The sequence below is a fragment of the Peromyscus californicus genome, unplaced genomic scaffold, assembly GCF_007827085.1.
Source record: "Peromyscus californicus insignis strain IS unplaced genomic scaffold, ASM782708v3 Scaffold_20__1_contigs__length_68692818, whole genome shotgun sequence".
NCBI classification, from domain to species: Eukaryota; Metazoa; Chordata; class Mammalia; order Rodentia; family Cricetidae; genus Peromyscus; species Peromyscus californicus.
The window spans coordinates 56,759,334-56,786,286 of NW_026294503.1; the positions used below are offsets into that span (position 1 = coordinate 56,759,334).

The 26,953-nt window shown below is 39.0% G+C and overlaps 1 protein-coding gene across 3 annotated transcripts in view; it reads left to right on the forward strand.

Annotated features, from left to right (window-relative positions):
- The first annotated feature begins 3,544 nt into the window (after positions 1–3,544).
- Positions 3,545–26,953, forward strand: part of Cntn1 (contactin 1) — a 305,783-nt gene continuing 282,374 nt past the window's right edge. The window contains exons 1-2 of one of the 3 annotated variants that reach the window (XM_052748698.1): positions 3,547–3,692; positions 8,870–8,934. The gene's annotated coding sequence lies outside the window, so the exon portion shown is untranslated. Of the gene's footprint in view, positions 3,693–8,869; positions 8,935–26,953 lie in introns of all 3 variants that reach the window. The other 2 variants (XM_052748699.1, XM_052748696.1) reach the window with 2 other exon arrangements.

Here is a 26,953-nt window from a genome sequence, read left to right on the forward strand (position 1 = left end):
GCAGCTATAAGAATACTCTAGTAATAAAAGCAGGTGGCTTTTCTGAAAGTCTGTCTTTTGGGGACACAGCAGTCACTTCCAAAACAAAAGGAATTCTGACCTTGCACTTAATCTCCAGAAAAATTGTGGTGGTTCCCAGTGAGAAGCGTGTTGACTGAAATTCCAGTACTCAGTCTTTAAAAACCACTTGGTAGTGGTGTCTCCGCAGCACCTCACCCTCACAGAGAGGGTGTGTGTGTATGTTTGTTCCTGGGTGTGGGTTGTATGCTTCCTGCTGTGCGCATCTCCTTGCTGAATTCCCAATTGGCTCTGAAAAGCTAGGTCAGTGGGCTGATGAGAACTGAGATGCTGCTGGCGGGGAGACACTGCGGGATTGAGGAGACGCTGCAGGCTGTGTTTAGCAGGACTCTTCAAACCAATCGGCAGAATGTCTGTTGCCATACTGATGTGTTGAGCGCGGCCTTGAATTTTGATAGAAGGGGGGAAAAAAACCAACACGCCTTTCTCTGCTCCTCTCTTCCTTTGCCACATCAGGCTATGTTGGGAATTGCTCTCCTGGGAAGCTTCCCAGTGAGGAATTGGGTGGAGCAGAGGAGAGAGGAAGGGAGCACTCTCTGGGGAAAGCCAGATACTATTGTGGTTTTGCTAACTCTCTCTCTGACATTCAATCAGTGGTCAGAGGAAATTGGAATGTTTGAAGACTAAGGGCCAAGGCAGTGTGAAGAAAAGGAGGGGACCTTGAGGTGGGTCTGGGGGTGGATCCAGCAGGGCCAAAAGCAGTTGAGCCATGTGATGCCCCAGGAAGTAGAAGGTGGAACTCTGTGACTGCTTAGGAGCTTGGATCCATCCATGGAGAAAGCAGAACTGTCCTTTGCTGCTTTGGAAGATGTCGACGTATGTTATCCATCCTGTTGCCAGGGTGAGGTAATCCAGACCATGTTTCAACAATGCTGTCCTTCATGCAGTGAGGAAAATAGTCCTCAAAGCAAACCTTCCCACTTGGCCACTCATTTCTCCTCAGCTTTCTTCATGCCTCAGTACCAGACCCACTAGCTGTGATCACAACCTCATGAAGCAGACCCTAAACATAGATACTGATTGTGTACTGAGTAATCTCTAATGAAAGTACATACTTTCCTATGTTTTATAAATGTGGTCAGAGGAATAAACCAATTTAAAAAATAAAAACTTCAACAGGCAGATGATTCAGTGAGGAGAATGGGTGAGAACTGTACAGGACCCATGCCAGATAAAGTTATGGAGTGGGAGAAATAATGACTGTTTAGTCTTACGGTCTGAGCTCTACTTACGTCTAGGTGTTCACGGGCATGAGTGTCTAGTCCTGTTGGACATCTATTACTATTATGCTGAAGCTCATAATTGTAACAGCACAGAGCCCAGAGTGTGTGAAAGTGATTTGGAAAAAGCAAACTGCTGTGTAGCTGACATTGCTAATGTTTTTATGTAAATAGAAATATAGGTATGCCATGAACAGATATATAGATTTTGCTCTCTGAGAAAAAGCCATTACAAAACTTGGAAAAGGTCTGTTTTCTTTGAAAGTATATGGGCCTGATGAGATAGAAATAATCTGAATGCTCTTCAAAATTCTTTGTGCCATACGTGCTTATGAACACACATCTTCATTTGGTCAAGAAATGCACAACCGGCATTGTATGCTTGAAAAAAAAATGAACTTCATGACACAACGTTCACAATACTAGTATGTGTTAAGGGAATAAATGGAAGAATAAGGAGATGACAAGGTGGAGTTTCTAGTATTCTGTTCACACTCATGTAAACTGGAATGCTCAGTGTTTTTTTATTTCATTTCAATTTTTTTCATTTCATTCTATGCTCTGTCTTTTACTGGAGGAGAGTGTATTGGAAAGCAGTACAAAGCCCAGGTAAATTGAAATTTATTGAGCAATCACGAGGTACTAATCTGGAAAACACATCCCTCACTAAACTATTTGCTAATTTTGTCCTCCTAGATTCCCTTGGCCAGTTTGACACCTCATTCTTGCTGAGTTCTGGTACACCTCACAGAGAATACGGCACAAGACAAGTGCACAGTATTCCAGGAGTTTTGCGCAGTTCAGTGGGAAAACTGGAGTATTCTGGGGATGAGGATCCAAGACTCACAGGCATGTCATGGGGAAACAAGACTCCAGAGGCTTTGACACTTGTAACAATGGCGAGAGGGTCCCTGGCGTACAGAACTTATCTATTGTTCCTTTTAACCTGAGTCCCTTTCCACTGCAGCACACATTGAACCTTAGAGTGCTGTGAACAGACTATGACAAGGTGGACGATGGCATTAAAAACTCTGAACATTGAGTATACCTCGCATCAGCCTTCTCTTTAACAACAGCCCAGGGGGCAGGCCTTTCACGAACTCACGAACATGAATTCTCTCTCATGCTCAGTATGCATTAGGACACTAAGTTACCAAGGTGGAAGACAAATTGGGCTATATAGAGGAAGAGGGTGTCTTGTTTCCTTGTTAGGTACTGAGGGAATACACAGTCTGCTTCAATTTTATTTACAGTCTCTCCTGGTTTTCCACTAAGAGGTCCCTTGGGTTTCATAGCTTTCTGGTTCTCCCCTGATAGACTGTGGAGATGACACAGGCACACAAAGACATTCTGCCCTCTTTAAAGCAGTCTCACAATCACCTAGCTGTCCGTTTTTTTTTGTACTCAGACTTGAGAACAAGAGATTGGTTATCACTATGGTGGCCATTACTTTAAGAAGTAGCCACCAGTGGAACTGCCTAGGGCAAATGCCTCAGTTTACATTACTCTGAAAGTTTATTTTACTGTGTCTTCCCATTTAAAGTACTGGATCCTATATGGGTGATTTTTGGTCAAAATTTTTGCTTTTTGATATAAGGAAAACTTCTGTGACATATTTGGGCAATGGTTGGGGACGGGAATGAAACGAAAATCTCCAGTTCTGGTATTCCTGTGATTTCTCTCCACTTGGTGGTGCATCTTATTTTCTGTTTCCTCATTGAAGTCTATATTCCATATTAAGCCTGTACCCCTGGTTAAATCTCCAGGAGCAGAAGTCTCTTTTGGAAAGTTCCAGGCTTTGTCAGATCCTCCCTCCTTCATGGAGTCTTTTTTTTTTTTTTGTGGTGGTGGTGGTGGTGGGTGGGTGGGGCTTGTTCGTTTTGGTTTATTTTTTCGAGACAGGGTTTCTCTGTGTAGTTTTGGAGCCTGTCCTGGATCTCTCTCTGTAGCCCAGGCTGGCCTCGAACTCACAGAGATCCACCTGGCTCTGCCTCCCAGAGTGCTGGGATTAAAGGCGTGCACCGCCTCCGCTTTAATGACGGATCCTCCAGGCAGTTTCCCTCCTCTAAAGCCCTCTGACCAAGAAGCAGAGGGATTTGGAACCATGGATTTACAGGGTTCAGGAGCTAAGAGAGTCCACAGAAACCCTGGGAGTTGAGAATGACATCTGCTCTGTCCAATCAAAGGTGCCGGTTTCTCTCCGGTCCCCGCCTCCCTTTCCCTGCGGCCCCAATAACTGCACTCTGAGGCCCCGGCTTCTGCTGTCAAGTAGCTAGGGTGGGCTCCGCCTAGGCGAGGAGTAGCGCCGGTGGGAGATGCACTCCCAGCTGTTTGCGGCGGGAGCGGGAAAGCTGTAGGGCCAGGCAGCGCGGCGGCGACAGGAGTGGGGAACAGGTAGGAGGCAGGCTCGCCCTTCTGCAGAGCGCAGGGAAGGCGTGCTTCCCAGAGGCCACCCAGCCAGCCCCTGCCCCGCCCTGGTTACCCCGGCTCCCAGGGTCGCTGTTGCTGTCACTGCAACACTGATGACACCGGATTAGAAGATGGGGTGGAGGGGGTGATCAGGATGCTGGAGCCGGGGCAACGCACAGGGAAGGGTTGCTGAGAGCGGCCCCCGAGGGGCAACGCGTCTGGGCAACTTTCCTTGTAGACGCTGCGGCTGCCTGCGGGGTCGGGCCCGGGGTTTGCCCTGTCGATGTTGCTGGGGGTTGGGGGGCGCAGACGTGCCAGCTGCCGGAACCGCAGGTCCTCTCTGCATCTCAACTGCTCCGCATGCCAGGCGCCGCCTGTTCCCCTCCCCCGCACCTGCGGGGTACCTCCAGTGCAGCGCTGGCTGCCGGTGGTTGCAGTAAGGGAGGCAGGGGCTGGTGCGTCCTCAGGCTAAGAACTAGTCCCCTTTGGGCGTGCGGGTTGGGGAGAATCCCTGCATTTTCTGATTAATCCAGTCTGGGGAAAAGCCAGGGTCCCTCTTCCACGAGGTGCTTGAGGACTGGGCAGGGCAGAGAAGCAGCTTGCTGCCTGCTCCACTGTTTCCTACCGGGAACTACCACTTCATCTAGTCAAATGACTGTCAGGATGGACTCCAAAGCATCCTCCCTGGGTGACCGCATTTGGGCACTAGGTGTTGGCTCAGTGCCGGTTTCTGCTGGAAACAGATTGCTGGTAGCAGCAGGGAGAAGTATTGCAGGGAAATCAGACACCCTTCTGGGAAAATTCCTGAAAAAAAAAAAAAAAAAAGATGGGATGGTGGGAAAGAAGCAAGAGAGAGGTGTAGCCATTTCTAGCTGTCCTGTTTTTCATGCCAGATCCAGCATGGGCATCTGTACGTGTGCCTGTGTATGCACATCTCCAAGGTGGAGCTATATATAGCTCGTGCGCAGCCAGCCCGGTTTCCTTGCTGCTGAGCTGCCTTGGCCTTCTCAAGCAATCTGCAAGCACTGGGTGGGAGGGGCGAAATAGAATCAAATTCTTCATTAGTGGGGAAAGCCAGGGAAGAGAAACTCAGAGTAACAAACCCCCACATGGAGTAACATTTTTTTTTTTTTTTGCAATGCACAGAAATCAATGTATTCCGAAATTATTCTGAATGTATTCTTGGGTCTTATCCCGCGTTTTTCAGAATCATGGTGCATATCGACCATTGCAGCCTGAAGTGTAGCATACATCACATTAATACATGACTTATCTGCACTCTTTTATTGACTCATTGGTGCACAATGTTGTGCACATGCTTGCATCTTGCTTACCTGGAATTAAATGCGTTTGTGTGGTGACTTACAGCTAGCTGCACTGAGGGGTCTGAGAAGGACCCACCCACTTTTCAGGATGCAGGCTTGTGGTACCGGTAGGGCCATTGGAGGTAGTTTTGATATAATTCCTTGGACATATTTTTCTTGTGGCTTATATAAATTTGTGCTGATGTGATATTTCAGATTTATCTGGACTTTTAAAAAAGATGTCTATATATTTATTTTTATCTCTGTCCAGGATTGTGTATTTCCTGACTATAGCCTTTCCATTGTCTTAAATCAGAAAAATTGAGATTCAGAAGGAACAAATAGTGTGCTTAAAAATCTTCCACAAATTTCGGGTCTGCTCTTCCCAAAGCCTGCTGTGCATGCACACACAGCAGCTTGTCCTTAGACAACATGCTCTGCAGTTTCCATAATTATTGGTCCCTGTAATAAATTTAAATAGTGTTGATATCAGCAACAATGTGTGCTGAGGTAACTCACTTATTCACCTGTAAGTTTGTTGCTTTATGTTTTTTTTCAGAATTAATTTTTGGTTTCCTAGATATTATTCTAATATACCAGAGGGAGCTGGTGGTGGTGAATTTTATTACCCCAACTGCCTGCCTATCTGATTTTTAGAGTGTTTTATTCTCTTCAAACTTTAGCTTCATGGTATTCCAAGGAAGGATAACAGAGTTGACTCCTAGGTTTATCCTGAAACTTCTCTTAAAAGTCTGTGCTTGGCCGAGTAGTGGTGGCACACACCTTTAATTTCAGCACTTGGGAGACAGAGCCAGGTGGATTTCTGCGGGGCATTTACCCACCAATCCCACAGTTCTCCCAGAGTTTTCTTGAGTGTGAGCAGCAGGAAATATTAGAAGGATTTAGAATGTGGAGATAAACACATAGAAAATACAGGATAGCCTTGAGAGGGCCTAGAACCTATTCCAATGGGTCCTGCCCTAGGGTATTTATAGAAATGCCAAGGGGTAGAGCAAAAGACCTCCCCCTAGCACAGCCAAGTGCAGACCATCTCAGACACCTGCACTCAGGCCGTGGTCCAATCATCCTCTCTATGCAGACCTGCTGGGTAAAGCTGCGAAGAAACTGAAAATGAGCTCCCACAGATTTCTGTGAACTTGAGGCCAGCCTGGTCTTCATTGTGAGATCTAAGACAACCAAGGCTACACAGTGAAATCTTGCCTCAACAAAACAAAACAAACCAAAAAAAAAAAGTGCATATTTTCATTGTGGGAGTGAGTACATAACAGGTTGTGAATAGCAGAGATACTATTGATTTTTAATCCATAGCTTGAGTCTCCTTGGAATATGATACATATGAAAATCTCATCACACTTAGTCTTATGCTGATTAACCTTAGGTATCTGTTTTATTATCTAGCTAGACAAAGAAATGCTTTTCTGTAAAAACATTTGTGCTAATTAAGTTTCCCAAGTTGACACAAACTACAGTCATCTAGAAAGAGGGAACCCCAACTGAGAAATTGTTACACTCAGACCATCTTGTTGAAATGTCTGTTGGGGTTTTCTTAAATTCAAATTGATGCAGAAGTGACCAACCCATTGTGGGCAGCACCTTCCACACTCAGGGGGCCTTAGGCTATTAAAAAAAAAAAAAGGTAGCTGAACTAGCTAGAGATTGATGCAGGAGTACCCAGCCCGTTGTGGACGGCACCATCCTTACTCAGGAGGGCTTAAGTTATAAAAGACAGGTAGCTGAATAGCTAGAGAGAGGAAGTCAGTAAACAGTGTTCCTCTGTGGTCTTTGCTTTGGTCTGTGTATTCTCGCGGAAACAAAATACCAACTGGGATATTATGACCTATATTGTTTTACAGTTGTCACGCTGAAAGTTCTAAGTGGGCTCAAAGGTATCCCTGGAAAACCTATCATCACGGCCCATTATTCACATAGGTGCTGTAAGGATTCGAGGCTCATCTATTTGTCAATAGAAAGCAGAACTGACAGCTACTTTTGGGAATGCTGGCTCCATTTTCCTTCCCATGATGACTAAGGGCTGATGTGAGGGTGTTTCTGTATTCTTACCCCTAGGATGATTCAGTTTTCTAACACAGGTGATGACTAGATTCTGTTTATGCCGTATATTCTTTCTCGGCTCCACACATCCAACTAGAGAATTGGGTGGAAGATAGACCAGATTTCTACAAGTAAGAACATTCCATATAATTGCCTTAACCACACTGCACCTACCCCCACCCTCCCCCCCAAAAAATCAGCAAATATGAAATCATCACTGGTCCCTTGGACATTCTTTGTGTTATTTTCTTTCTTCAGATCTCTTGCATCTCTACTCCCCACCATACCAGTCATAGTGAATTGGATGCATTTTCCATGGTACATGTATCATCTCCCTCCACACACACACCCTTTAACATGTTCCATTCTCTGCCGTAAATAACCCATCTAATCTCTTGATGTTTCTAGTCAAATGCTACCATTTCTACACGCAAATCGCCTATGCTCTGCATCTTATCCTAGAAGCTACGCCCTCTAAGTCACTGGTAAACTCCCTGTTTTTTACAGGAGCAGCATTTGGTTTTTGCTTATTAGCATTCTGGCTATCGTTTTTCTCTTCTGACAGCTGTTTTCTGTGGTTTTTCCCTTTTCCGCCAGATTTCGGTTTTAGACACCACAATCATCTGTTGTCCAATTTTCTTACTTCTCTAAGCCTCCTTTCTTGGCCTCCCTCCTATTTTTGCTTTCTTTTCCAAGCTCTCAAATGACATATTTCCTTCTACAGTTGCATTTCTATTATGCTCCTGGTTGTCACAAATACTGTCCTGGTTAAGAACATAGGCTGCGGGGAAAAGTCTTCATTATGCAGATATGTGAATGCCAGCAATGGGGTCTATAATAATACTGGAGAGGCTATTGTGACCTTTACTCCAACAATGCATGTAAAACATTCAAGACAGAACTTGGGCCACAGTAATTATTCATAAGCAATAGCTGTTAGAGTATTATTTGTAATGATAATGTAAGTAGTGAACAACACTGTTTGCCTGTCCCTATTTTTTTTTTTTTTTTTTTTTTTTGGTTTTTTCGAGACAGGGTTTCTCTGTGTAGCTTTGTGCCTTTCCTGGAACTCACTTGGTAGCCCAGGCTGGCCTCGAACTCACAGAGATCCGCCGGCCTCTGCCTCCCGAGTGCTGGGATTAAAGGCGTGCGCCACCACCGCCCGGCGGCCTGTCCCTATTGATGGGCATCAGCCCTGAGTTGGCCTTTAGTAATGGAGGCTATAACTTTCCAGACAATTTTGCTTTTAGCTAATACTTTTTCAGTCTTCCTTTCATCTAGAAGTATCCACTATCTATTCAGTAGTTTATCTGTTCTTATTCTAAATTCTAATGTACATCCGCTATTATGCACTGCTGTTATAAACCTGGATTGGTACAGTGGCCAATAAGTCTGCCAGCATATAAGCTCTAATCCAAGATGCCACAGATGACCCAAGTATGTTGTGTATGAGATTTACACTATTGATTCTCCTTTATTTTTAAAACTTTTAATTGGTAGCAAGACATATTTTGGTCCAACTTCTAAGGAGGGCGGAGTTGTGTGCCATTGGCAATGTAGCAGAAGGATGATGCATTGTTCACGATGGTTGAATGGATAGCCTATTGTGTAAAATTATATTAAAAGGTATGTAAATTCATGGTTATGTTGTTGCACTTAATTTCAGACAAAATTGGAAACAAATTTGATTAAAAGAAATTAAATAATCACCAAGGAAAAAATTAGACATAAAGAAAATAGAGAAATGTTTTTTTCCCTTTTCTTTTCACTGTGCTTACTGTGCAGAGCAGGCTGGAATTGAACCTGGGGAGACCTGGCTGCCTCTTGCCTCTCCAGTGCTAGGATTAAAGGTATGTGCCACCATGCCTAGTTTATAATTGTTCTCATTATTGTTAGTGTGCATAGATATTTTCAATTTGTACCTTTGACTATTGGGTATAGAGACGGTAACTTTTTCTTCACATCAGACACTAAGCACCTATTGATTTCATTGACCATTATTATTAAGGATGTACATATGGCTTCCAAGTAATCTTTTATATAATGTCATTAGTGTTTCGAGATTTTCCTAGTTAAGGAATTGAATGTAAATACACATGTTCGGCATTTATGGTCATTTCTTTATCATAACTTATTAAAAGTTACTAGTGAAGACAAATATTTGTAGATAGTGACAGACATTTCTCAAAAGTTCACGCACAGATTTATGTTCTGACAATGGCTACTCCAATTTGTCAATGCATTGTATTCATTAACACTTGGTATTATGGCTTTTAACGGTGACTATTTTGATGGTAAAAGTTATATATTGAGTTCTTTTCTTTTATTTGTTTATTTTCTTGTGCTTTGTGGTGAATTCAAGGAATGTTATAGTCATTGGATACCTGTGCTTCTCAATTTGTGAAACTGGGTTGACTCAGGGTACTCACATGATCCTGATATAATAGAACATTTGCAAAAGTGTTTCCTCTCCTGATTGCTGCCTTTGGTTTTATTGGGGGGACAGAGTACAAGCAGTGGGGTTTGAAATGAGATTCACTTTGTATACAGGCTGACTTTGAACTCACCATTATAGTTCAGACTGGCCCTGAACTTGTGGAGATCCTGTTATGTTAGTCTCTTGAATGATGGGATTGCAGATGGGAGTGGCTGTGCCTGGCTGTGCCTTTCTAGAAGCATGCTTTAACATGCAGACATTTATAATTTTACTGATGTTTATCAGTTCATTCACACTGCTACTTCATATAGTGTCAAAGCTCAGAGAACTTTCTGCCACCTAACAGAAGTGAATTTGAAAGCTCGCATATGAGTGCCATACTGCTAACTTCTTTTGTCCTCTAAAGCAAAATTGAGCTTGTGTGTATCTTATGTCTATCCTCATGTGAAGTGGCTCCTGGGGACACATATAATATAATGTCAGTCTATTAGGATAAACTTTATTCTTCATGCGGTTCTTCCAGTAAGTAGATGGCTCCTTAATTCTTCCTGAGCCTCCACTGTCCATTCCAAAAATACCACAGGGCAAAATGTACAACAGAAGATATTAATGACCAGGTTACTCAGCCAGAGCAGGGCACACTGTTTGCACAATTATCTGAATGACTCAAGCACTAAATCTGTTTCAGCTAGGATTATCCAGATGGTCCTTAATTCACTGGATAATTGCTCAGCCCTGTGCTTGATGATGTAGACTTGAGTGTGTCCTGCCTTTCTTGTACTGTTTTGTGGCCTCTTTATAAATGCTTCTGATTGGTCACTTTTCGTTGTTTATATGAGTTGGTTTGCCTGGTCCTCAGCCTGTTCTCTTAGAGATATTAAGAACTATATATTGTGATAGTCAACCCCAACCAGTAACTCCAACCAGGTAATCACTGTGTAACTAGTGTATGTTACTTAATCTTTGTAACACTTTGTTGTGTGTGTGTGTGTGTGTGTGTGTGTGTGTGTGTGTGTGTGTGTGTGTGTGTGTGTGTTTAAAGATGTTCAGTGTTCAGGGAATCCCTCTCTGGTCTTCTTTTCATCGTCTCCTTTTACGTCAAGCTCATTTTTCAACCTCACATCCCCATCTTGTCTTTACAAAGCAAATTTTGTAATGAGATCCCTAGGCTGAAGGTCTGTTGATGGGGGTCTCCCCTTTTCTTTCCTAAGGTCCTCTTTATTTCACTTTTATTTTATTTATTTCATTTTTCACTTAAAATAAATTCACTTTATTTCATTTTTCAGCAGTCCTTATTAAGTTTTTCAAATTCACTTCTCAATCATCATATCTCTTCTGTCTCTAGTTGCTGACCACACCCAGGTCATTCCCCTGCCTCATCTCCCACCATTCAGGCTTTCTCTTTTCTCCCGTCTTCTGATGTGTTCTAGTCTCCAACCTAAGTCACTGTCTTCTTGTTTGTCTTTGAGATGGCTTGTCTAACCTCCCCATGTCTACAGTTGTGCTCTCTCTTTTCTAGTCTTGCTATTTAGAGTTCAAATCTTGTGATTTTAGCCCCTATTCAGAGTCTCCCAGTCAGCCTCTAGCAAACAGAACCTAGCACTGTATTGTAATCAATTGTTTTCTCAAAAATCTCCTGTGTGTGCCTTGAAGAACAGAGACCATTACTAAATCTTCCGTGTGTCCCATGAGGTCCTCACATATGTTTTATATTTTGTAAGTATTTCTGAAGACATGAATAATAGAAGGATAAGTCTGAATCTGTTTTTATGATTTCATCAAATGAAGTATTCATCTTTGCCTTGAAAAAGCAACAAATAAAAACTACATGCCGGTGGTTTTCATAATATTTCAAATTTAATGTCCTGATTTTGTGGTTTATGCAAGATAGATAAAATATTTTTAATGAAGGTTTTTGTAATTTCATCTTGTAATGAAAATCCTTGCTTAGGATATGATAATTCTAGAATGCTAAATCACTAAGTTCTTTTAAACAATCATGTGTTTCAGAAGGTAGGATACATTTGTAGATGCATGGATACTGTAGACCTATAAATTCAATTGGCTGGAATTAAAAATTTGACAAAAATAATTGTTTTTTTCTCTGCTTAATTAAAAATTTCACTGTCATCTCTGATATTTTACATTGTTCTCCTTAACATACTCTCTTATGAATATGGCATTATCAGATCCTCACAAGGGTTTTGACAGTTAACTCAAAAGGCGTCAGCATATAGAAAAAACTACAGCTAAATAATGCTTAGGACGGGACAAATATTCTCCCTAGGGAAGAGCCACCAATTGATTATCTAATACCAAATGATCATCCCTGAAAATGTATAGGTGAATAATACTACACAGACTGAGCAGGTTATAGTTAGAATATACATGCGTATACGTACTCATATATGAATGTAACAGCATTCAATGAAAAAAGAGGCCAGGAATTTGGAAGAAAGTAAAGACATCTAATAGGAAGGTTCTGAGGGATGAGAGGGAAGGAGAAATGATGCAATTAGATTATAATCTCAAAAACAAAATAAAAAGTATGATCATCTGCATTTATGGGTAAAGTCAGAGAAATAAGTAAGTTGCCTGAATTCAAATATTAGTGAGACAAACAAGAAAGGACTAATATTACTCACACCCAGTGTGTATGCTAGGCTTACCATAGAGAGGCTCTGAAAGTCTTGTCAGGATAAGGCCATTGATCTTGGTTTTAATGATCCATTGAAAGTTCTGAGTCATGCACTACACCTTCATTTCATCAATAAAGCCCATCAATAAGTATATCTACTTTCCACACTTCTTTGAGAAATTAAGTTTTCATCCTAAACATATGTTAAACTTTTGCATTCATTTAATTGCTTGTTGTTTAACACACACACACACACACACACACACACACACACCATTTTACTCTTATAATTTGTTTCAGAGTATACTTTTTATTTTTGGTGAAAGTACAATATTTTTTTCCTTATCTTTTAACTTAAGTTATTGAAATAAATTTTGGGAATATTCCTAAGTAGAGATGTTCAAGTTTATTTTGTAGTTTTGCTAACCATGAAATTCTATACAATCTTGAAGATTTATAGGAATCAAGTAAAAAATCAAATTTGGGGGGGAGGTGGGAACTAAGACAAATAATGAAAAAGAAATTCATTTAAAAATAATGGCACTTAGAACAGCAATTCTACCCTGTCTGGAAATTCAACATATTGGAATATAAGAATTATTTTCTGTCCAGTTTGCAAATGTATCATCTCTATAATTTGCATTCACTTATTAACAATAATCTCTTATTGAACATCACAGTGAAAATGATTGTTTTAAATGTGTTGCATGTGGCATCTCAGCACTTTACAAATACAAAGAAGAAGGCTTTAAACATATATCACCCTATTGTTTAAGTCAGGAAATTAGAGCAAATACTTTACAAAAATGAGAATTTGCATCCAGACTCCACAGCTTTGTTGTGTGTGTTTGATAATCATGTGCATGTGTGTCTTAGTGTAGAAGTGGACATGCAACATCATGCATGATGAGGTCAGAGGACAGCCTCAAGGGTCTGTACTTTCTACCCTGTTTCAGACAGGGTCTCTTTATTGTTTGATGCTAACCAGCCTGAAAAATGTTCCAGTTTTTAATCCTCATGTTATTATGTGCCCAGTCCTTACAAGAACAGCAGGCTTTATTATTCTGTGAGTCATGATATACAGAATCTATGCCCATGCTCAAAAATATATTATGTTAACACAAGGAATTAAATCATTCTAATTTTCAAATGTTTTATTCATAGATAGCTCATAAACAAAAAGGTCTTCCACTCTAAGCGATTTACATGGTGCTATTTTCCAAACATGAATTAGATCTTTACAATGCATCATTTAAATATTTATTATTATAATTTTGACTCAAACATCAGAATTTTATGGCTTTCTGACCTAATTTTCCTTCCCACCACCACAAAACATTAGCAGTAATTCTATCCTTAGGCTGTAATCTGACCACATTTAATTGTCATGGTTACTGAAAATGCAGATCTGTATCTCCAGCTGTCAGGATGCCTGCTAAGATGTTATGAACAGTGTAATATTTCAGTCTGAACATCAAGTTGTTTAATATAACAAAGTTTTATATCAGAAAATGCCAGTGTACAATATTTTTATACATCAGATGAAATGCATTTTAGTTGAAAATATTTTAAATGAGTAATGGTTTGATTCAATTTAGGCCTTCAGATGTTGTTTTAGGATTATTATAACTCTGGTTACTAGAAAACTAACTCAGTTTCTTGTGGCTAATTTAGATATTTGAGCATATGTAGATTGAATGGTGATGAGCATCACATCTACTTCTACTAAAGCACACATTAATGTATTCTGAAAAACCATGTTCAATTTTCTTTTATTGAAAATAGATTTTTTATACAATATACCCTAATTACAGTTTCCCCTCCCTCGACTCCTCCCAGTTCATGCCCACCTCCCTACCCATCTGGATCTAGGTCCTCTATGTCTCATGTTAGAAAGCAAACAGGCATCGAAGGGATAATAATAACATAAAATAAAGCAAAAACAAATCAGAATAGGACAAAATGAGCAAAACAGAAGGAAAAGAACCCAAGAAAGTGCAGAAGAAACAGATATAAATGCAAAGACCTGCTCCTTTGCATATTCAGGATTCTCATAAACCATAAAATTGGAAGCCATGATAAATATGCAAAAGCTGCAGGGTTTTATATATGTTATATATTAATATCTACTTATATATATATATATTAATAATATATATGAAATAAAAATAAAGAAGTCTGGCACAATATTATAAGACAAAGAACCTTGAAATACGCTGTTGAGTTTTGTTGTTGGCCATCTACTACTGGGCATGTAGCCTGCCCTTAAGATTAGTTTGTTTCCCCAGTAAGACTTGGAGAAAACTAAATTTCATTTGCAAGTGGTTATTAATCAGAGATAGCTTCTGGGCTAGAGATGGGAGAGCATGTGTCCACTTCTTTCAGCTCTAGGACTGCATCTGGTGCAAACCTTTGCTGGCTCTGTGCATGCTGCCAGTCTCTGTGAGTGTGTGTGTTGGTCATAAGTGTGTCTTGTGTGTTGGTCTCCTTGTGTTTAGAAGTTTGTTGTCCTCCATCCCCTCTGGCTCTTGAAATCTTTCTGTCTCTTTCACAGAGTTCCCTAAGCCCCCTGGGGGGTGGTTGATGGAAACATCCTGTTTAGGGCTGAGTGTTCCAAAGTCTCCCACTCTCTGAACATTTCCTTGTTGTGGATCTCTTTATTTGTTCCCATCTGCTGCAGGAGGAAGCTTCTTTGATGATGACTGATCAAGGCACTGATCTATGAGTACAGAAGAATGTGGTCAGGAGTCATTTTATTGCTGCGTTCCTTTTATAGACCAGTAAAGTTTGGTTTTCCCCTAGGCCCTTGGACTATCTAGTCTCAGGTTCTTGGTTACCTAAGTAGCGTTGAGTAAGAGCTCCATTTCATGGAGTGGACCTTAAATCCAATCAGATATTGGTTGGTTACTACCACAAGCTTTGTGTCATCATTACACTACCTTATCTTACAGGCACAACACTATTGTAGATTAAAGGGTTTGTAGCTGGGTTGATGTTTAAGTTTCTAATTTGGTAGCATGTAGAGTACCAAAGATGTTAGACTGTATTGTTGAAGGTTCTGTGTCGTCAGCAGCTCGACTTCTCTATGTTCAATGAGTTGCGTAGGTGTTGTCTTTAGCAATGTGGCCTTGCTGTCAGTTTGCAAAGAGTAATCTGTAGCCCTTGCAACAGCTTGGGTTGTTTGGGGGGTTCCCATGGGATCCCTTTGGCCAACAACTTGGTTATATATAACCCATTCCCTATACTAAAGATTCATTTGGTGAAGAGACTTGTCCAGCTAAGACTCTGTCTCCCCGATATATATTTGGCAATTGTATTGTCTAGATGACCTGTCTTGGTTAGAATGGGGTATTGAAGTCATCCACTATCAGTGTGTGAGGGTCAATATGTGGTTTAAGCTGTAGTAGTGTTTCTTTTGTGAACTTGGGTCCCCTTGTGCTTGTTGCGCAGATGTTAAGAATTGCTGTGTCTTCTTGGTAGATATTTCCTTTGTTGAGTATGTAGTGTCTTTCTCTATCTCTTCTTAGTTTTTGTTTGAATTCTATTTGTCATATATTAAAATTGCTACATTGGCTTGCTTCTTAATTCCATTTGCTTGGAATATCTTTTTGTACCTTTTTACCCTGAGGTACTGTCTATTCTTGATGTTAAGGTGTGTTTCTTGGATGCAGTAGAAGAATGGGTTCTGTTTTCCCATCCATTCTGTCAGTCTGTGTCATTTTATTGGGTAATTGAGACCATTGATGCTGAGAGTCATCAATGAGCAATGTTTGTTGATTTTTGCTACTTTGTTTTTATGGTGTGGTTTTTTATTTTCCCCTCTTTTGATTTCCTGGGCTGAGATTACTTATTCTTTTTTTCCCCCTTGGGTGTGATTAACCTCTTCAGGTAGAACTTTTCTATAGTGTAGGATTTGTAGATAGTTATTATTTAAATTCAATTTTATTATGGACTGTCTTTTTTTCATATATTGTGATTGAAAGTTTTGTTGGGTATAGTAGTCTGGACTGGCTTCTGTGATGTCTTAGATTTTAGAAAACATCTTTCCAGGCCCTTCTGGCTTTAAGAGTCTTCATTGAAAAGTCAGATGGTATTCTAATTCATCTGCCTTTGTATGTTACTTGATGTTTTTTCCTTGAGCTTTTAATATTATTTCTTTGTTCTGTACAGTTAGTGTTTGCATTATTAACATTGAGGGAAATTTCCTTTCTGGTCTAGTCTATTTGGTGTTCTGTATGTTTTTTGTACCTTGACAGGCATTTTCTTCTTTAGGTTATGGAAGTTTATTTTTTATGATTTTGTTGAGAGTATTTTCTGTGCCTTTGACCTAGTTTTTGTTTCCTTTTTCTATTCCTATTAATCGTTGATTTGTTTTTTTCAGAGTGTCCCAGATTTCCAGATGTGTTGTGCCTAGATGTTTTTAGATTCAACATTTTCTTTGACTGATGTATCCATTTCTTCTATTGTACCTTCAACTCCAGAGATTCTCTCTTCCATCTCTTGTATTCTGTTGGTGGGGCTTGCCTCCTCTGAGGCTCTTGTTCAAATTCTTAAAATTTTCATTTCCAGATTTCTCTCAGTTTGGGTTTTCTTTATTGATTCTATTTCCACTTTTCATGTCTTGAAATGTTTTATTTATTTCCTTTGTGTTTTCATAGATTTCTTTAATGAATTTATTCATTTCCTCTTTAAGAACCTCTATCATATTCCTAAAAGCTATTTTAAGGTCCCTGTCTTGTGCTTCAGCAATGTTGCAGTTTAGGGGGCCTACTGTGGTAGGGTTGCTGGGCTCTAGTGTGACTCTATTGTCCTGACTGTTATTGTATTTTTACGGCGGTGTCTAGGCATCCAGGTTTGGTAAGATTGTAATTCTAGGTGTTGATATCTGGTCTTATCTTTGGTGGGTGCTTTGTTTCTTTGGTTTCTGTTGCTGGCTGATTTTCATGTGGATTCTAGCACTTGAAGTCAAGTCTTCATGTTGTGTACCAACTCAACTAACTGTCTCTTGATTTTTAAGACAGTGGAATGGTTGTGAAGAATTTGTAAGAACAGACTCAGGAAATATGTACTTTGTTTGGTAACAAATTTCTTTTGTGCAAATTTTCCTTAAACAGAGTTTCAATTTGTAATGATAGTTCCTATTTTTTGTGTTTACAGAATTTTATTATACAAATACTGAAAATGTATCTATTTATTCTGTTGTTGAAGACATGATTTGTTCCAGCTTTGTGTTATTACTAATAGTTGTATTATATTGCTCTTCAGTCTGGTATGTTCCATAAGTTCTCAGGTCTGTTTTTTCTAGTATGATTTTAGTGCCTCATGTATTCATATGGCCAGTCTTAGCCACTGTTCTATTACTGTGAAGAAACACCATGACCAAGGCAACTTCTAGAAGAAGGCATTTCATGGGAGGCTTGCTTACAGTTTCAGAGGGTTACTCTGTGATCATCATGGTAGGAAACATGGCTGCAGGTAGGCAGGCATGCTGCTAGAGTGTTACCTGAAAGCTTTCATCTGATCTACAGGCAACAGGCAGAGAGGAAGAGCAATAGGCCTGGCATGGACTTTGGAAATCTTAAAATCCATACACAGTGACGGACCTCCTCCCATAAGGCCACATCTTCTAATCCTTTCTAAATAGTTTCATTAACTGAGGGCTAAGCATTCAAATATGTGAGCTTATACAGGTCATTCTCAAACCACCATCTTGACCCAGTCTACTTTGATAAATGTATAAGGTGGTGCCTATTTACTTTCAGGAAAATATTCTCTCTCAGTGTATGCCTTGTGGTGGTTCTGGACACATGTGGCCATGCCCAAGTGCTTAGGAGGGCATGGAGTCACCCTGCCTCTGCATGTGCACTCAAAGTGTATCCAGACAGTACTTGTAAAATGAAGTCACATAGGGCAAGTCACAACCTAAGGAACCAGTTTCAGACAATACAGAGTGACTTAGAGCAGGGCATAGCTGATCTCAATATGAGTTCTGCAGTTTTATTGGGTTATGTATTTCCATTATTAAAACTGCAGGCACATGCTTGTTTGGCTCAAATTTTAGTAGAAATTGCTGTTTTTTTTTTTTCAAAATGGCCATGCTAAAATTTCTAATACAAAATGAGACTTCTTTACTTAGCCAACACTAGGCATTAATAGATTAATATTAATCTTAAGTCAGTCAAAAACACTGAAGACACCTTATGCTGGAGAGGATGTGGAGCTAGGGGAACTCTCCTCCACTGCTGGTGGGAATGCAACCTTGTACAACCACTTTGGAAATCAATATGGCGCTTTCTTAGAAAATTGGGAATCAATCTCCCCCAAGATCCAGCTATACCACTCCTGGGCATATACCCAAGAAATGCTCAACCACACCATAAGAGCACTTGTTCAGCTATGTTCATATCAGCATTGTTTGTAATAGCCAGAACATGGAAACAACCCAGATGCCCTTCAACTGAAGAATGGATAAACAAAATGTGGTACATATACACAATGGAATACTACTCAGCAGAGAAAAACAATGGCATCATGAGGTTTGCAGACAAATGGCTGGATCTAGAAAAAATCATCCTGAGTGAGGTAACCCAGACTCAGAAAGACAAACATGGTATGTACTCACTCATAGCAGGATACTAGACATGAAACAAGGATGAATTGTCTGCTACTCACATCACCAGGGAGGCTACCCGGAAAACAGGCATCTAAATATGTTTAAATTTGTATTTTTCATTAACATCTTGTAGAAGACCCCTTTTGGTTTTGCTCATCTGGATATCCTGCCCTAGGGTCTCTTTTTAAAAGTTTTGGCTATTTTATAATTGTATTATCTGCCTGCTACATGTTGATCCAAAGGATATTACTTATATATTCTGATTTTATCCTCTGTGAGAATACTAGCAAATGTCATCTTTAAATCTGTGACTTTATTTAACACCCTCAATATTTTCTCAAGAGATAGCCTCCACTTCAATTAGTTCCTCAATTGATATCTTGTTTAATAAACCTTCATTACAAGGCCAGAAGTTACTTATCTATGTTGTCTTCAAAAAACTGTATTGTACTTCATCTTACCTGGAGTTGATATTTTTGTATAGTTTGCATTTGGTTTCCTTATTTTTTAAGAGACAAAATAGGTCTGGAGCCCTTTATTATTATTATTATTATTATTATCTTTTGCCCTGTTTAGTGGCATTACCTTTGCCACAAACCAAGTGCCTTTATGCAGCAATGTCCTCTTTGAGACTGAGACTTTTCTATTCTGCTTGACTATTTTACTTGATCTTGTGCCAATACATAGAGTATATAAATTACTGTGGACTAACATAGACTCCCAACTGCTAAGAGTGGATTCCCCAGCTTCATCATTTGTCTATGTAAATATGAAAGTCAGCTTATTAATTGCTACTACTAAATTTTTGTTGTAATTTGATTCAGGATGGCATTGAATTTATAAATCAATTTGAACATAATTGGTACTTAAAGTAATTTTAGTCTTTCAATTGTGACTGTGGCCTATTTTTCAATTTAGCTATACATTTTTAAAAATTAACATTCATTTATTGACTTATTTGTGTATGTGTGCATGTGTGTGTATGTGCATGGGCAAGTGTGTGTGCACGTACCTGTGTGTGCCACACTATTTGTGTGGTAGTTACAGAGTTCGTTTTCTCTTTCCATCATGTAGGTACTAAGGATTGAATACATGTTATCAGCCTTGGTGGTAAGACCTTTACATGCTGAGCTATCCTGCCAGCCCAAGTCTTAAAATTTCTCGTAATGATGTTTTAAGATTTTTGGGTGAAGGCATTGTATGTCTTCTGTTAAATTTATTGTTGGGTGTTTGCTTTCTTCTATTTTAAGTATTATAACTTCCTCATTTTGGTTTCTAACTCAGGTATTAGAATAGAAATATAATTGATTAGTCCATGTTGACTGATAGGCAGAATGCCTCAGCTGTCTCAATCTAGCCCCAGAGTCCTGAAGGATTCCTTCCTAGACAGCTACTGGTCTTCGGTCTACGTTGGAATCCCAAAGAAGTTGATTCTAACACTGGCAAAGGAATACAGCAGCCACAGCAGAGAAAAACTTTCCAGGGAGAGTAAGGGCAAACAGGCAAAAAATAAAATTTACATCTCCCCAATTCTTTAATGTGAGTGGCCACCCCAAAATGTGAAGCAGACTAAGAGGTTGGGGGTCCCATCCTTCCAATAATCTGAATAAGAAAATCCCTCACAAGAGTGCCCAGCTGCTTGGGTTCTACTTGACTGCTGATGTGCTCAAGCTGACAACCAAGGTTAGCCTTCACCCCACCCTCTGTGAATGACACCTTGACCAAGACAGGTCCTCCTGGCCTGTGTAAAAATGGAGAGAGCATGCTGAGCACTATCAAGCATGCATTAATCCATTGCTGTCTGCTCTCTACTGTGGATGCAATAGGAATAGCTGCTTAATCCTGCCATTGTGACTCTCCGTAATGATGGACTATAATCTGCAAGTGTGAGCCATATTAATCCCTTTCTCCTCGTAAGTCGCTTTTTGTCAAGGTATTTTATCACAGCAACAAGAAATGAAATAAAAATAATAAACTTACTTATGTTCTTTAATGATGACTGTTTTAATTCATTTAAGTCCTCCCATAAAAGCTGTTAGTGACATCTTTGGAATATTTCACATGGATTTTCTGCATAAGTTTAGAACGTATTATTACTATCAAAACCATATACTGTTTGTAATAGTCTGAAGCATTTTTATCCTGGACAATTTTATATTTCTACGAGCTTTTGTCCAAAATGATGCCTTTTGCTTTAGCATTTGCATACTATCTCTTCATGCTATATATACACTCGCGCGCACACACACACACACACACACACACATATATATATATACACACATACTTATAGCCCATTGTTAGATCTTTGCATTACTTTCAATATATTTTTAAAATATTAAAAATATTAAATATTAGAAATATTGTTATAAGAACACAATTCAGTATGTACTTTTGAACATATCAGATAACATTTCTCAAAGACATCATTGTAGAGCCAAATTGCTAGCAAAGATGACTTTTTCTTTACAGATATTTTCCCCATTATATTAGCCACTTGTCTTGTTACTATGACAAAATACTCTGACAGAAGCATCTTAAGTAAGAAAGGGTTTATTTTGCTCACAGTTCCAGGGTACAGTCTTCTGTAGAGAAGCCATGGTTGTAGAAATTTAAGGGATCTAGTGCCTTGCATTTGCTGTGATGAACCAGAGAGAGATGAATGCTTGGTTCAGCTTACTTTTTCTTTCCTTTTGTGTGTGTGCTTAAATTTTATTAATTATTTTATTATTACTAATTTTTAATTAAACTATTATTATATCATTTCTCCCTTCTCTTTCCTCACTCTACCTTTCCCCATGGAATACCCCCTTATTCCCTCTTGAAATCATGCTTCTTTTTCTTTAGTTGTTATGCCTAAATATATCAATACAACCTGCTCATTTTGTTTAGTGTTACTTGTATGTATATGATTTCAGGGATGATTATTTGGTATAGGCTAACCAAATAAGGGTCTCATCCCCGGGGAAGACTATTTCTCCCACTCTCAGAATTCCTTAGTTACCTGTAGCTCTTTGTCTATGGGTTGGACCTCATGAGATTTCTCCTTCTATCCTAACATGTGTATTATACTTATTACAGTCTTGTTTAGGCAGCTGTATTTTTGAGATAGCATGAGTGTAGCAAGCTACACAGTGGTTCTGTAATGTCTTGAGGTCTGGAGTGCTAATCCTCCCAGCATTTTCCTGACCTTACTGCCCTACTCTTTTCTTTCTTTCACCCTAGATCTGAATGGGAGCAGTGAATGCTATCCTGTCTTAAAATTTCCTACACCAATCAAGTTAGTCAGTTATCTTTAAATTCAACCTCATTCAACTTCTCAGGACATCCATAGAAGGAAGCCATATTCTTTATTAAAATGACACGTGAATGGCTCCCACATCAATTTTTGATAGAATCATTGTTCTCTGAAACCTCATCAGCTAGAGCTCCAATGCCTGTATTTCTCTCTACATTCTTGTCTTTCAAGCTCCTGCCAGAATAGTCCATTAAGCTCTACAGACAGTGCTTAAAGGCTTTTCTCTCCCCAAATTCCAAACTCTTCCACATTCCTCCTACAAACTAGTTCCAAAGACTCAAGAACCACATAGTCAGGGTTACCACAGGAAACATCTACTTCTTGGAGACCAGTTTTCTATATCACTTGCTTATTATTTGTTGCTGTGACAACTTCAATAAGGAGGAACATCCCACTTTGACAGTGGGGTTGTGATGGCAAGAACTTGAGGCAGCTCAGCACATTGCATCTGTAGTTAGGAAGCGGAGCAAGATGGATGCCAATGAAAACTAAAGCTTGATAAATGGTTTGATGCACAAAGAGTTACTATATGAGGTGGAAGCAAAGAACAAGCACTGCTAGTTCAAACAACAGAAATGTATCTAATATACTCTGGAGCATCCGTCACAGGGCAGCAAGACCCGTGACTAAGGAAGAGAAGATGGAGATCCAGAAAAGCTTCCCTGTGCAGCAGTAATTCCAAGTAAAGGCCATAATTTAATCAGATTTTACAAAGTGTTTTCTGAGGATTTAATGAAGCAAAAACAGAGACTACTGCTATGAAAGTCATTTTGCAATTTTACAAATTTAAAGAAGTCTAACCCTGACATGAAAAAAGCATGTCTTGACTATTAATGATAGGAAAACATGCTACACAATTACCAGACCCAAACCTTCCATATCACCCCTTTTAATATACTCTAATATTCTCATTATTGACTTGATTTGCTGGAAGATACATGGTAAAACTCAGTGTAAGTAATTGATAAAAGTTTGTGCAATGATTAGTAAAGAGAATTATGTGCTGACTGATAGATCTTTATTTTTTTACATAGCTTCTTGAGACCTTGCTTTCTGCTAAGACAGACACATCATTTTTTAAAATTATAGAGAAGTTCATCACTAGCTGTAGCTGAGGTTACCACCATCTTTATTTTATGATTAATATGGTCTCCTGTTTGAATACCAGCATATTTATTTTAAGAGCATACGGAGCAGTCACAACATTACTAAACTGCTGAAAAGAGGATTTTAGAGATATTTTATATATTTAAAATATTAATACATATTTTATATATATATATATATATATATATATATATATATATATATAAAATGCTATTTTTCTGGAGCTCCCTGTGTCTATCACCAAATGAAGACTTTTCTTCTCTAAATTTTACTTTGGTAAAGTAACTAGTTCTAAAGAGGAAGACGCACTATTGCTATTAACCCAAGTGTTTTTGTCACCCTGAAACATGCTCAGAGAACCTCTGTATATATTTGCCATAAAAATTTATTTTCTAATACTTTGCTGAGAGCATGTATAGAGCAGCCACAATGCATCATGGGCATGCAGTGAATTTTATCAATGTCCTTCACTTTTTTTCTTTATTATTTTCCCTTTCCTTTTGGAGTCACCATTTTTCACAGAAATGCCTTGCAGAGGAATAGGCACAGCACAGGTCATTTTTGTAGCATTCAGAAACAATTTTATTCTTCAGAAATGGTGCTAACTAGTTATTTGTTTCACCAGAGGATTAAAATTCCTCAGGAGGATTTTTTATCTCACCCAGGGAATACTTGTCGTTGAAATTGCTTGCAGTGTGCTTTCACTTGACACCACTATTTGTAAGTGGATTTATTATTTCCAGTGCCGGTTGCCATGGATCTTTTGTTCTGCATGTGTCTATTTCATTTATATAAATGGCATGGGTCTGAGACAGGGCAAGTGCTCTTATCGATGGGTGTTAATGGAGGATGATTCCTTCTGTATCAAATCAGAACTCCTCTCAATGGGTTTTAATAATGGATTTTAGAGAGTTCTGGGTACAACATGTTTGCTGATGGGCTGTAAAGCAGCATTGTTTTTCATTCATAAAATTCACTTGTGATTGTAAAGAACTGAGAGTCCTGACTCTCAACATTACAGAGTTCTAGAATGAAGAATGGGGTTATTGAGAACTCCTGGTTTATTTTGGCATATTTCAACAAATTAATACTTCTATTACTGTGGAATAGCTAGACGTACATGATACATGCAAGGTGGTTAGTCTATCCTCTCACCAAGAAACCAAAGGCATTTGAGTAATGGACATAGTGTATACATAATTCATTTTGTGTGGCATTTTTGAGGTCCCTCATGTTTAACAGGTACAATAAGATAATTAGTTTTATAGAGAATACTGAAGAGTAATGCATACTAAATGCTGTATACAATATATAGATATAATAAATAAAATGTCAATAAAATGTCCAATCAAAAACCTTTGCTTTATTACAATGTGACCTGTTAGGAAGTTATGTGTCTTCTTAGTATCTGGTACTTTGGTCAAGTCTTATTATTCAAAAGAAGAATTATCTTTGTTTTGCCTAGTATTTTCAGATTGGACTCTGGTCTTTGATGAAGGTCAATGGCCTCCTTGGACTCAGGTTTTTGTGCTTGCTGGGAAGATTTCCTTTTCACTGACCATTGATACAGTATGAAATGGGAGGACCATGGTCGTCTTTTACTGCTAGAACTGGGGTATGGGAGAGAATTTCAGCATTGACTACATATGAATGTAAATACACAGTCTGGGGTCTATACAAAGGATATAAGGTTACAAAGTTTTTTGATTATTCATGTAATGTCTTTTTTAATTTGAATGAAAATGATAATTGACTAAGCAACGAATGTTAATTTTTTATTTTATTTTGTGTATCTGAGTGTTTTTCCTGCATATAGATTAGTACACCACATGCATAGTTGGTGCCAACTGAGGTCAGATGAGGTTGTTAGTTCCTTTAGTATTGAAATTACAAACAATGGTGAGATACCCTGTTGGTGCTGTAATTGAACCTGGATCTTCTGCAAGAGCAACAAGCATTCTTAACCACTCAGCTAACTCTCCAGCTCCAGATGCTAATTTTAAACATGAGTAAGCCTAGGGAAGTCATATAATCTAGGATTTCTAGAATTAGCTGATGGGAGAAAAGCAACTATAAAATTTCACACAATCATTCATGTATTTATGAATAGCAATACTTCTCATCACTCCAACCAAGGCATGATCAAAATGCTGATTAATAATAACATCATGCCATACATCTTTATTAGAAATAAAAAAACGATATAGACACATACATAATTGTTCCTCCTTTACCACAGGATGTTCTCATCTCTTAACATTTGTTCAAATCAAAATTATCTGCTACTTAAGGAATGGTGTTTCAAATCATCTTCCCTATAGACTTCCATCTATTAAACATGCAGCAGATCACCTTGCCTTAGAAGATACTGAGGTTGTCAAGAGCTCTAATGTGAATTTCTTTGTAGACATATTTTTAAACACTCTATAAAGCAAGCAAATGCACAAGTTTCTTTCCACGATCTGAAGTGAGTAAACATGTAATATGCTACAGCTTTCCCTGAGCTTGGATTTTATGCTCTCCAGTTTTTGGGGAATTCTGATTGCCTCAGGGCCTGCTGAAGGGGAATACAATTGCAGTACCATTCTGTATGCAATACACTAAAAAAAAAAATGGACTGCAAGTGTTCTGTTTCTAATGCAAGAAATAAATATTGATCCTTTGAAACCAGAACCTCTTCAAGCCCGCATGGTCATTTGCCAGCTCACTAAAGAAATTCTCTCAGCATGGAAATGATTTTGTAAGCATTTTATGGAGAAATGAAAAATGGATGCAGAAGGGAATGAGATAAGAATACATAACAACATGGATGGTGAACTGAATTTTCATCTCCTGTAGCTATCCTCCACGTCTGTGATTCTTAAACATGAATGTGTATTAAACATGAATGTGTATTAAGTGTCAGTAGAATCGATTGTTGAAACAGGTTCTGAGGACCTATGATTCAGTAGGTCTGGAGTGACACTGATAATTTGTATTCAGAAAAGCTAACACTGCTTTTTGAGAGCCCTTTGGGGATGACTGCCCTAAATACATTTTGGTCCAATGATGCCCGATGGGCTGGTAACTCTTAATGATAACTCCACCAAGGAAATCAACTAGTGAGAAAAAAAAAAGAACAAAACATCTTATTCTAGATATTGAGTGATGTCACATTAGCAAGTTTCATTCCCTGCCTTAATATTACTAATACATCTTTCCTACTGCTATAAATCAGCACAAGGAATATTCCGGGGCATGATTTGATTACTCTTGCATTGGAGAAAATATTGAAATTTTTTGTTGCTGCTAAGAAGCAAATCTATGAGTATCTCATGTTTTTATTACAGTCAGTCATGGAGGAGAGCTAATGAAAGGGCCCTGCTGTGTTCTCATTAGCTGACTTCAACTGCAGTCCAGCAATGAGACACTAGAGAGGTGAATGTAGTTTGCCATGACAAATAACTAGTCAATGCACTTTGGGGACTGTGCTAAAATTCACACGTGTTTCTGGTATTTTGAAGGTTAATTAGGACAGATGGGAGTCTTTAAACCACCTGGAAAACAATACCTGTGACCCCTGCCCACCATTCAGATATTCACATTGATTTTTGAAGAGGGGCTTGACATGAAGGATCATAGAGAAGGAGAGAAGTAAAGAGGGAGGCGCTAAGGTTTCTAGAGATCTGCTTGCCATGTGAGTTTCAGTTCAAGATATTCTATGAATATCGTCTCTAAATTCATATACTTACATAAGAGAGATTGTCCCTCTCTCACACAAGAGCGTTTAAGGAAGG